Source organism: Mesoplodon mirus, assembly GCF_964341445.2.
Source record: "Mesoplodon mirus genome assembly, chromosome: 7".
NCBI lineage: Eukaryota > Metazoa > Chordata > Mammalia > Artiodactyla > Ziphiidae > Mesoplodon > Mesoplodon mirus.
Window position 1 is genome coordinate 86,302,672 of NC_138983.1, and position 13,462 is coordinate 86,316,133.

Here is a 13,462-nt window from a genome sequence, read left to right on the forward strand (position 1 = left end):
TCGTACCACAGATATACCAGTGGTGCTGATGAAACTTCCAGAAAGCTATAAAATAATGCATGCCAGGCACGGTAGATGAGGATTCAGAAAATGCTAACATCTTCTCTAGGAAATAAAGGTGACATACCTATGTGGCTTTAAGCATCTTTGTGCATTAGCTGGCCCCCTGGATCTGGGAAAAAGCATCTGATTTTAAAGTTTCTCAGCCTCATTCTCTGCAATGAAATCTGAAGCTCTTCCTTCCTTCTCTGAGTCCAGAAGCTGGAACTGATACAGTCTGCTCTCTGTGATTTGTCTCTACCATTTGTTTCCAGTGACCACTTCAACTCAGATATCTCTCAATTCAGGGATCACTCCTAAACTTCAGGACGAAGGTCACTGCCCTTTTCATTCCCACCACAATTTTATGCTAGTAACCCTTTACCGTGTCAATAAACTTATTTTGTAGAATGTGCCCCCTGGACTCCACCTGCTAAATCTGTTTTGTGGGCAAATCATTTGTTACTTAGCTAAACAAATTTTATAAAATCATATTTCATAAAATTGTATTTTATAAAATGTTACTTTTTTTATAAAATTGGTAAATCCAGGGATTTAGGCTTAATTATTATTTTTAAAAATGTTGGTACTCATTTTGCCAATTTTTCTCTTTTTACATATATCAGAAAATATGTTAAGAACTCAACTGTGAAGATACCACTATTTTTATTTTTTCTCACTTTTTGTACACAGGAAACAAGAAAGTTTGTTCCTTGGAAAACATCAGTCCTAAGAACGTACTAAGTTAAAGCTTAGCATGTTAGATCTGCGAGTAGCCTTGTCTTTTTTTTTTTTTTTTTTTTTTCGGTACGCAGACCTCTCACTGTTGTGGCCTCTCCCGTTGCAGAGCACAGGCTCCGGACACGCAGGCTCAGCGGTCATGGCTCACGGCTCCAGCCGCTCCGCGGCATGTGGGATCTTCCCGGACCAGGGCACGAACCCGTGTCCCCTGCATCGGCAGGCGGACTCTCAACCACTGCGTCACCAGGGACGCCCAACCTTGTCTTTTTTTTAATGATGCTTTTTTCTGAATTGGTTAAAAAAAAAAAAAAAAGCCTTAAGGCTTAGGAACAGAAGCAAATTGAGAATTAAAATCCAAATCATTCAAATGAAGTTTGTCAGAACAGTTTGTGTGTGGAGAGGACAGCTTCTAGGCACTTCAGAGAAACCAGCAGGACAGAATTGAGAATAGCCAGCACCTTACAGGGCTTCTCACAGAAATGCTTTAATGCAAAGAGGTGACTGGATTTCACAGGGAGACCAGGGAGAGGATGCAGAGATAATTAAATCACATTCAAGCACCTGTTTACCTGGGAGGTAAGTTCCTTCATATTGTGGTCAGATGCTGTTTAGGGGGACACTGGTGCAGGGGAGGTGTTGGGAGGATGAACTCTTTTCTGAGTGATTTTGCAAGTGTGAAAATTCATCCAACAGAGATGCTAGAAAAATTTGCTCCTAGTAGCGAGCGTCCAACATGATATTTTGGGACAAAAATGTGTATTTGGAAGAATTTTTCACAAAAGAGCAGTGATGGGAGGAAAAGATTCATATGGGCCTGCCTAGTAATATTCTTCCTTCACAATTTTCTTGTGGGTTCCTGAGGCCTGTTGTGACTGCTTGGAGACCTGGTCCCCAAGCAATGGCCCTCTTTGTCATACTCAGGGTAACCCAGGAAGTTGCTTGTCTGAAGCAGAAAAGGTTCTCCCTTCCACTCATGTCCTCTTGCTGATCAGATGAACACATGGCATCATCTACAGCTGAGAGGTGTTTGTTAACTACCTTTGTTTCATAGGACACAACTCATATATACTCTACAGTAATGTTTATCACTGTCTTTTATAATCTCAAGGTAAGAAGTAATCAGTGTTAAAATCATTCTACTGGAATAACAAAGCACATGATTTTTTTTCCCTAATAGTGATTGTATTTGTTTGCTAGGGCTGCCATAACAAAAGACCACACTGGCTACTCGGTGGCTTAAACAACAAAAATATATTTTCTCATAGATCTAGAGGCTAGAAGTCCAAGATCAAAGTATCAAGTTTAGTTTCTTTGAGGTCTCTCTCCTTTGATGGCTACCTTCTCGCTGTGTCCTCACATGGTTGCCCCTCAGTCTGTGCATGTCTGTGTTCTAATATTCCCCCCTTATAAAGATACAAGTCATATTGGATTAGAGTCCATCCATATGATCATTTTACCTTAATTTTCTCTTCCAAAGCAGTATTTCCAAGTAGAAGTTAAGCTTACTGTACAAGCAATCAGGTATTTAATAAGAGGCATTGCTATGGAGACAAAAAAACAATGGTTAATAATTGAGGCAAATTTCATATCAGTTTTTGAGTTCTGAGGGTAGACAGTTGAGAAGATCTCTAAATGTCAGGGTTAAAGCATCTTTTGTAGTTTGAATGTCCATCAGATGTTCAGGTAAACTTTCTGAGTGGTCCATATAGCAACAGGAACGAAGAAGACTGTCTAAACATGAGCTGCTGTGGAGATTTCTCTGAAGTTTATATTAAGATATCTACCTTCAGTATGCAGGACTTCAGAAAAAAAGGCAGTTTTAGTTTCAATTATTCCAAGTCAAAAGGGTGGGAGAAAATTTGGAAACATTAGTTTGGAGAGTTGTAGTCAGGTAGTGGAGGAAACTAGAAAAATTCAGGATACAGCCCAGTTTTCAGGTAATTAACAAAACTTCAAGGAAAATTAATAGCACTAGAATCTAATATCCACAATATGTATTTTGGTTTCTATCGAAAGATAATTTTTCTCTCTAAAATCACCCTCATTTCTATCAAAGATAGCCAAATTAAGACAAATTTGTTTGCAAAATAAGTCTAGATTCAATAAACTTGGTCTTATTTATATAAGTATAGCAAGGATTGTGACTGACCATATAGGCTTATTTTTTATTTTTATTTTTTGCTTTTATTAAGAGAATTTATTGCCTCTCTCTCCTCCCAATAGCTCAAACATGAAGAAGCAACATCAGAGGAAGACAGATAAATGACTCTTTGAGTTTGTCCTGCTTGGCATTGGTGAAGGAAGAGGCAGCTTTCTCAAAGTTTTTATCTGCTTAATTGGATGTAGTAGAGAAAGGGAACAAGGAAAGTCAGAGGATAAGTGAACAGGCTCTGCACCTACCAAGGATGTGTTATCCTCCTAATCGTCCCAGTAGGAATATTCCATTCATGTTCTTTGATCTGATCCTTGCATTGGAAGACACTTCTTTTTTAATCTCTTTTTTTTAAAATTTAAATTTAAATTTTATATTGAAGTATAGTTGATTTACAATGTTGAATTAGTTTCAGGTGTACAGCAAAATGATTCAGTTATATATATACACATATCCATTCTTTTTCAGATTCTTTTGCCATATAGGTTATTACAGAATATTGAGTAGAGTTCCCTTTGCTATACAGTAGGGTCTTGTTGATTATCTATTTTATATATAGTAGTGTGTATATGTGAATCCAAACTCCTAATTTATCCCTCCCCATACCTTTTCCCTTTAGTAACCATAAGTTTGTTTTTTAAGTCTGTGAGTCTGTTTCTCTTTTGTAATTAAGTTCATTTGTATCATTTTTTCAGATTCCACAGATAAGTGATATCATATGATATTTGTCTTTCTCTGAATGACTTCACTTAGTATGATAATCTCTATGTCAATTCATGTTACTGCAAATGGCATTATTTCATTCATTTTTATGGCTGAGTAATATTCCATTGTATATATGTACCACATCTTCTTTATCCATTCATCTGTCAATGGACATTTAAATTGCTTTCATATCCTGGTTATTGTGAATAGTGCTGCACTGAACACTGGGGTGCATGTATCTTTTGGAAGTATAATTTTCTCCAGATACATGCCTAAGAGTAGGACTGCTGGATCATATGGTAGTTCTATTTTTAGTTTTTTAAGGAATCCCATAATATTCTCCGTAGTGGTTGAACCAATTTACATTCCCACCAACAGTGTAGGAGGACTCCTTTTCTCCACACCCTCTCCAACATTTTTGTAGTCTACAGTTTGTAGACGTTTTGATGATGGTTACTCTGACTGGTGTGAGGTGATACCTCATTGTAGTTTTGATTTGCATTTCTCTAATAATTAGCGATGTTGAGCAGATTTTCATGTGCTTTTTGCCCATCAGTATGTCTTCTTTGGAGAAATGTCTGTTTAGATCTTCTGTCCATTTTTTGATTGGGTTGTTTGCTTTTTTGATATTGAGCTGCATGAGCTATTTGTATACTTTGGAGATTATTCCATTGTCAGTCTCATCATTTGCAAATATTTTCTCCCATTCTGTAGGTTGTCTTTTTGTTTTGTTTATGGTTTCCTTTGCTGTGCAAAAGCTTTTAAGTTTTATTAGGTCCCATTTGTTTATTTTAGTTTTTGTTTTCTTTCCTCTAGGAGGTGGATCCAAAAAGATATTGCTGCTGTGAAAGAGTGTTCTGCCTGGATTTTCCTCTAAGAGTTTTATAATATCCAGTCTTACATTTAGGTCTTTAATGCATTTTGAGTTTATTTTTGTCTGTGGTGTTAGAAAATTGTTCTAATTTCATTTTTTTACATGTAGCTGTCCTGTTTCCCCAGTACCACTTATTGAAGAGACTGTCTTTTCTCCATTGTATAGTCCTGCCTCCTTTGTCATAGATTAATTGACCATAGTTGTGTGGGTTTATTTCTGGGCTTTCTATTCTGTTCCATTGATCTATATTTCTGTTTTTGTGCAAGTACCATACTGATTACTGTAGCTTTGTAATATAGCCTGAAGAGAGTGAGCCTGATTCCTCCAACTCCATTTTTGCTTTCATAGTATGCTTTGGCTATTTGGGGGTTTGTGTTTCTGTACAAATTTTAAAATTTTCTGTTCCAGTTCTGTGAAAAATGCCATTGGTGGGGGCTTCCCTGGCGGTCCGGTGGTTGGGACTTCACCTTCCAACGAGGAGGATGCAGGTTCGATCCCTGGTCAGGGAGTTGGGATCCCACATGCAATGCAACCAAAAAAAAAAAAAAAAACAAAAACATAAAACAGAAGCAATATTGTAACAAATTCAATAAAGACTTTAAAAATGGTCCACATGAAAAAAATCTTAAAATAAAAATTCCACTGGTAATTTAATAGGGATTGCATTGAATCTGTAGATTGCCTTAAGTAGTATAGTCATTTTGACAGTATTGATTCTTCCAATCCAAGCACATGGTATATCTCTCCATCTGTTTGTGTCACTTTCGATTTCTTTCATCAGCATCTTAGAGTTTTCAGAGTACAGGTCTTTTGTCTCCTTAGATAGATTTATTCATAGGTATTTTTTCTTTTTGATGTGATGGTAAATGGGATTCCTTCCATAATTTCTCTTTCTGATCTTTTGTTTTTAGTGTATAGGAACGAAAGAGATTTCTGTGTATTAATTTTGTATTCTGTGACTTTACTGAATTCATTGATGTGGTGTATCACACTGATTGATATGAGCCTGTGAGCCATGGCCGCTGAGCCTGCACGTCCGGAGCCTGTGCTCCGCAACGGGAGAGGCCACAACAGTGAGAGGCCCGCGTACCATGAAAAAAAATCATAAAATGGGGCTTTCCTGGTGGCACAGTGTTTAAGAATCTGCCTGCCAGTGCAGGGGACATGGGTTCAAGCCCTGGTCCAGGAAGATCCCACATGCCGCAGAGCAACTAAGCCCACACGCCACAACTACTGAGCCTGCGTTCTAGAGCCATTGAGCCACAACTACTAAAGCCCACGAGCCACAACTACTGAAGCCCATGCACCTAGAGCCCATGCTCTACAACAAGAGAAGCCACTGCAATGAGAAGCCCATGCACCACAACAAAGAGTAGCTGCCATTCGCTGCAACTAGAGAAAGCCCACACACAGCAACAAAGACCCAATGCAGCCAAAAATAAATAAAATAAATAAATTTATTTTTAAAATCATAAAATATTATAACCATCTTCTTCAGTTTACTTAGTCCCATGTAATTAATTCTTGTTTTGTTTGATCTTTTGTTAGAAGTTTTATGAAACCATCAATTTCTCCATTAGGGTTTTGTAAATTCTTACTCAGTTCAGTGTAATGATTTGAAATTCATCAGAAACTTGTGTTCTAGAATACTTGTTAGATCCTTTTCCATGAATTTCTCTGAACATGAAACACATTTTCAGGAAGCTTTTGTAAAAGCATCTGAGTAAAACCATTGTCTAAGTAATAAAAGACAAATATCCATTACTAAAAATTTGATTCATTCTAATGGAATTGACAAGAAAACTTATCTCTGTGACACAAAACATTTAAGATAATAACTAGAATTATGACTGATAACATTATACTAGGACATATCCAATTTTAGGAATTTCATATACTTTCGAGAACATTTATATTAATAACATTCACCCTTATGATATAACCTAGGGTTTATGATCATTTATTTAGCAATGCTTCCCATGTAAGTAACATACCAAATAAGCCTAATGAGTTTCATAGCTCTCTTTTCTAATAAGATAAAACAAATCTTCTAAGGTGTTCCAAGGGGCCTCTGGAAAACCTGAACGTTATTTCCAGGTCAATAAGACTTCATTTAGAATTTGACTTGGGGGAAAATCTACTTTTTCAAAAATAAAAATGTTTTAAAACACTTTGTCAAATATGATCATATGTCACTGTGAATTAATATTTAGTTATCAATTTAATCAAAGTGACAAAGATTCACATGTAAATACAGATAGTTAAATAGTGTAAAAAGACTTAGCTCTTTTAATATTGAAAGCACTCAGTTTTTCTTCAAAATTATCAAAGACTCATAAAGACAAAATGTACAATATTTGTTTTGCCAGACAGATTACATTAAATGTAAAAAAAAGTCTTTGTTTACAATTTCTCATTAAGAGCAGACCAATAATTAAGAAAATTTTGCAAAAAGAGAGAAAAAACAAATTTTAATTTTCTACCAGCTTACTTTGGATATTAAAACTCAATCACTTTATTAAATTCATTCCAATCTTAGACCTGACTACACATAAAATTCCTTTCTAAAGATTCCTCTTTAACAAAGCTCTTACAACTTTCTCTGTCCATTTTGATTTGTCCCTTGTTCTCTTTCCCATTTAGAAGTTACCAGCTTTAGGACAAAACTCACTTAACAAAGTTTTTACATTAACAAAAACATCTCCATACCGTACACTTTTTCTTACCCCAAAATATATTCTAATTTCCTTATAATTCCTAGTAGCTTTAACCACATCTATTATTGACAATTCTTAATCCTTTGAAGCTTTAATTTTTTTGTAAAGATAAAGTTAAAAATTATGAACTGTGTAAGTATTTTGTGGCTTGGCAAACTTATAAATACATTTCATAATTTCTAGAAACATATTCTACTTCATAGTACAAGCTTTTAATGAAGCACAAGACATGTTTACTAATAGAACCAAACATATTTAGTGTGTAATAAGAGGTCAAAAGTAGGTAAACTTAGACTCGTTCAGCAATTAATATTTCAGTATTTTGTCTTAGTTGGAAATGATCTAGACATTCAATTCATTTAATTTAACTTAGCAAAACTCTAAGGGTACAATTTATCAAAGACATTTAGAAAACTATTTAAGTTGACATAGCAAAAACAATTATTGCTAAAAAAAGTTTACCTAAAAGAATTCTTATCTTATGTCTATTTAATTAATTTGTTCTTAACAATCACTCAGATTACTCATGACAATTTCATAAGTTGTTAAAGTAGTGTTAGCCATCATCTTAAATTATTATTATTACTTTTTTTCTGAGAAATTTTGTAAAAGAGATAACATGGGCTTATTTGACTTTTAGTAAAACTACATAGCATAAAGCTATTATACTTAATGCTGATAACTCTTAAGATATGTCTGTATTAATTAAACCATTAAACCTGAACTAGATTTTACTTACCAAAAATTATCCTAGATCATGTGAATTTGAAAAATATTTGTATTCGTTTTTGTTATATTTTTGAGAATTTTTATATTGCTTGTTGGAATAAATTAAGTTTACTCACTCAGATAGCTACAGTCTTTTATTATTTACGGAGAAGACTTTTAAGTCTTCTTGCCCTTTAAGTGTACTTGCCCTTGATAAACAATTTTAAGGAGACTGTGATTTAGAGTTTGAGCAAGAGAGGGTTTTTCTGGTGGTTTTTGTTTAAAAAAAAAACCTCTTTCCTTTTTTTTCTTTAAATTTTAGTTTCAGGTTCTAACAATTGAGATAATCTGGGCTCAGTCTCAGGCAATGTGGCTGTGTTTACATTTCAAAGACATGGTAAGATTTATAAGTTTAAGGGACAGAGAAAAAAGTGTAAATTTTCTTCTGTGAGTTTTGGAGTGTATTTTTCTATTATCATAAGTTTCAGGGTAATTATTATTTTAAAAACTTTTTCTTCTTAAGTACAGGACAATTTTGCTCCAATTATCCTCAACTTTTATAATATCTACAAGAATTTGAGAGGAATAGGTTTCAGGGTTGGTGAAGATAAATGGGCCTTGACTTGTTCCTAAGTTGCATTTCTGGTTTTGTAGAGATTTGGAAGACAAAGATAATTGTTTCTATTAGCTCTTGAATATTGGCTTCCAACTGATCTTTTCCTAATTATTTGTAGGAGGGCCTAAGGAATTGCTGAGGAGATGGGGCAATTTTTAAAATTTTTCTTAAAAAGGGGAATTCATGTTGGATCTTTAATTTCTGTTATTTCATCTTAATAACGATTCCCTAAGGCTAGCTGTTATACATGATTTTTCCTTTCAATTTGATCCTTCCATAAATACCAATATGACAGCTGTTTATGATGAGAGCTCTCAAAAAGGGAATCTTTTAAATACAGCAAATTTAAAGGATCCATCATCTGGCCATTGAGGAGTAAGACCTTTCATTAATTTCAAATAGTGACTCAAATCAGTAAGCCTTTTTATGGAACGACCCAGAGGTAACTTTTCAGGCTTAGAATAAATCCTTACCATGGATGAAATAAGCATACTTTCAGATGGAGAGGGCACGGATGATATAGCCCCTATAATGTGAAAATTCATTTCCAAGGATAACCTAAGAAAGCAAAGGCCTTCATTGCACAGGCAGTAAGGGTGGTATAATGCAAACTGTGTCCCTGGTCTCTCCTGGGAATTTGAGGCACCTCTGATCCCAAACCTACTAATCTGTGACATCAGGCATATGCTGCTGGAATGGGACTTTTCCAACACTAACAAGGCAATGAAGGTTGAAACAACAAAGGCCCCTTATGGACTGGGTCCCCTTAGGACAAACTCCTCTGACAGCTGGCACAACAAGACTAGAGTGTGCTGTTTATGACTTTGTGTCTCAGAACCCCAGTCAATTCAACTGGTTACCAGATGCACCCCAGTAAATACACCATCCAGATGGTGGAGACCAGAGAGAATATTCTCACTGGACAAAAAGCCAAACTCTCAGGACACAGAAAAATACAGAAGGAAAAATCTCATCCAGTTTTTATATAGAGGACTGACAGCAAAGTTTGTCTTAATAGGCACTGGACTAGAGAGAACTGGTAACTCACCAGTCTGTGAGGCTGTCTCAAACAGCAGGCTTATAGGGCCTATGCCTGTATTCTGCCCTATGGTTCTTTCTTCTTATGAAACATGACTCAGGAGACAGAGACAAAGAAAAACAGTGACTGTCTCTGGGAGGAAAGGATTAAGAAAAACTGAGATGAGATTACTCATTTCCAAAAACCAGATTTTCTATGTCACAAGGATCTTGCTCCATAAGTATTTTCTTCTGCTAATCTAAATTTAGAGATAGAGAAAAGGAGACTCTTAAGCACTTTCCCTCCCACCAGACCTTACAGGCCTGGGAAGTTGAGGAGAGAAGAAACTTTACCTTCTGCTGGCCTTTGTCATGTGTCCTAGGATCTCTCAGCTGCAGCAGTCTTGTGGTGGGAAGCAGGGTTTAGCCAGCCTCCTGGTTGTCTTGTCAGCTGTTGAGGAGGAAGAAATGTCCCTGCCAACCTTCTTGAGTTAAAGAAGTAACAAGGTTTATACAGCCTTCTTGACCCTGCATTCCCTATCTCTGGTGCTAATGATGTCTTTCTACCTCCTGGTACAGGAAGGGCACCATTCACATGAGATATTAATTTCCTGCTTTCATGGAGACAGATAGGAAGGTCAGTGTGTCTCTCTTGCATCAGTCATTTCTTCAGTAACTTTAATTCAAAGTAATATTCCACTGAGGCATATTTTGGAGCATCCTGCCCTGGGCACCAACAAAGTCAAATGGTTTAGAGAGAAAGCAAGTCCCTTTGTCAGCACTGACCTGTGCTCATGGTGATTGTTATTCCATCTCCACAATACCATTGGGCTGGGTGCTCAAGAAACAGAGCTGTGAAAACATGGCTCCTGTCTCTTATAATTTATAGTACCAATGTTTCAAAGAAAAAATTTTATTTAGTGCCTCCTTTGTGTTAGACAATAATGCTGGTATATTTTCAAGATATACAAATAATAGAAAGAGACATGTATGGCACTTGAATTGTAGTGAGACATTAAAAATTCCCCCCCCCCAAAAAAAATCTTTTTCTTTATACTTATAAGGAAAAAAATGTAGATTCATTTTGGATAAGATAAAGAAAATTTATGAAGTGATAAATCTAACCTGAGAAAGTAGAAAAGAACACAGTACACAGGCTCTGAGCATTCTACTCACAGAAAATATTGTCCTGTTCTTTTGCAATATGGACTTGTTCCCCTGTCCCTATGTCTGTCTCTTCCCCTCTCTGTTTCTGCCCCTCTTCTCTCTCTCTCACACACATACACACATTCACTCCCCTACAAAAAAACCCATTGACTAAATGCTAATTGGCAGACACTGTGCTCAAACTGAGGCTACAGTGGTGAGTTAAAAACAGAGATAATTTTTCCATCCTCATCAAACGTATATTCCAAGATGGAGAAAGTGAATACTAACCAAAGAGTCACACAACCATAATATTGCAACCACAACGAACAACCATAACCACTGAGTTAAGCTAAGCAAGCCACTATTGTCAGCTTTCTCTCAACCCTCAGTAGAGTGTGTTCCACTTAAAGGCCTTGAGTAAGTCACTATTCTGTTGAGAAAATCCAGGACATTTCTCAGTCTTCCACATCTGAAATTATGCAGTTTGGAATGTCAGGAACAAGAGTGAGGGGAAAGGTCATTCAGAACTGCAACTAACCAGTTTCTCTCTTTCTGACTGCTGCAATAACCTCCTGGTCTATCCTGTGTTTACTCCCATTTCTCCGGCCCGTTCACAGAGCTGCCAAAGTGGTCCCTTAAAATTTAAGCCTGATTGTGCCACTCTATACTCAAAATCATCCAGTGAATTCAATTTAATTACAATAAATCCAAAGTTCTCACCAAGGCCTCAGAGTCCTTTTTGATCTGTTCTCCCCTCCTCCCATGTCTCTCTTGGCCTCATTCCTACCACTCTCCCCCTTGTTTTCTGTAATCCAGCCAAACTTGCTTCTTCTCCAGCTTTTACTAAAACACTACTTAGTAGACAAACAATTTAATTTAAATTGGGCAAAAAATTTAATAAGACACTTAACCAAAGAAGATACAGGAATGGTAAATAAGCAACATTTAAAAATGTTCAGCATTATCAGTCATCAAAGAAAAATTAAAACCACAATGCAAATAACTTCACATCTACTAGAATGACTAAAATTAAAAAGATTGATAGCATCAAATGTTAGTAAGGATGGAGAACAACCAGAAGTCTCATACATTCCTGAAGAAAATGTGAAATGATGTACTACTTTGGAAAACAGTTCGGCATTAATACAACCCCCTAATTTCACCCCCTAGGAATTTAAATTAGAAAAATATGTCCACACAAAATTTGTACATGAACGTTCATAGAAACAACTTTATTCATGATTGTGAAACTGAGTAGGATCCTGTGGGGCCTTCCCAGTGACAGACTCCCAGTGTTCCCTGCTTCTTGTTTGTAGAACAAAGCTTTAGTCTCCTAGGCCTCCCTTGATTTCCAGAGAGCAGTTAATGATTACAGAACTGACAAAATTCAGAAACAAAGGAAAAGCAGTCAAGCAAGAAAAGTAACAATAGATTGAAAAACAGTGTTGTCTATATCCCTTTCTCCTCAAGGGATATAGATAACAGTCTGACACATATCCTTGATGTGGTGCTCCAAGGACAATGGTGCTTCAAGGACAAAGGACAACCCTCTCTGAAAAAGTGTCAGCGTTACACCCCTTATCAGACCCTTAATTGCCCTCCCCACCATGTTGTGATGGTTATGAAATTCCTGAGCCCAGCTGGGCCATGAGACCTGTCCCAAATAAGAAAAGGCATCTTCCCTGTCCCACTGCCACCCTATAGAAGGAAAGTATATGTGCCTCGACCAATTAGTAAACGAAATTTTCACCTTGGAGCATTCCTTTGTTTTCTGGCTATAAAAACTGATCAATAGCACATGTTTGGGGTCCACTCCCCCAGACTACTAGGAAGTCAGCCTGCTGTTCTGGCAGAGACACTTTCCTCTAATAAAGTCTATCTTCTTTACATTCTGCCTTGTGTCTGGAAATTCTTTTCCAACCCACGTATGGACCACGACACTTGAGAGTTTTTTGTAGACACTAAGGCTCTCCACCTGATGGAGGATTTGACTACATGCTGATCACAAGCATGTAGGTCCCAGACTGGTTGGAACAAGAAGGCTGATGATTAAGGTTCCCAAAATATCACCCTGTCACCTCTCCACCAACTAATCAAAAGAATGTCCATGAACTGATAATTCACCCTGAGACCCTCACTCCTAATGTTGTCTTTAGAAACACTTGCCCAAAAGTCTTCAGGGAGTTTGGGTCTTTTGAGCATTAGCTGCTTGTTATCCTTGCTTCACATCCTGCAAATAAACACTGTACTTTCCTTCACCACAACTGGTATCAGTAGATTGGCTTTGCTCTGCATTGGGTGAGTGAATCTGTGTTTGGTTTGGCAATAATTTAGGCAACCATGAAGGGGCCACCATCCCTAGTGGGCATCTCAACCATAGCACACTGGCCCCTGACCAGTGGCAGCTCATGGATACTACTCAGCAGCTGCTTGAGCACCTTTGTCTCAGAGATGGCCCTGAACACTTGCCACTGACCAGGCATCATTGGCCCATGGCACTTTTGATTTCTCTGGTAAAGGGAAAAAGACACATGCTTTGCTGGTTGAGATTTCTCTAGTAAGTAGTGGAACTTGTGTGTGATAATACCAGGGTATTCATTCTCTTAGCCATTTGGGTCTGTCAGTGGCTAACCATTTGTTGGGATTTTCCCTTTTGGGCTGAGGAGTTTGAAACCCTGAGAGACTACATTTGTTTGTTTGTTTGAGATTTTAAGATTACCAGCCATAAACAACTGAGAATGGGT

At 37.0% G+C, this 13,462-nt stretch overlaps 1 long non-coding RNA gene across 1 annotated transcript in view; it reads right to left on the bottom strand.

Annotated features, from left to right (window-relative positions):
• Nucleotides 1-302: 302 nt before the first annotated feature.
• The window catches only part of LOC309808705, a 92,262-nt gene continuing 79,102 nt past the window's right edge, over nt 303-13,462 (bottom strand). The window contains exons 4-6 of the long non-coding RNA XR_014294782.1: nt 9,924-10,020; nt 2,238-2,321; nt 303-1,066 (exon numbers count right to left, since the gene is read on the bottom strand). This is a non-coding gene — a long non-coding RNA (uncharacterized lncRNA). The remainder of the gene's footprint in view (nt 1,067-2,237; nt 2,322-9,923; nt 10,021-13,462) is intronic.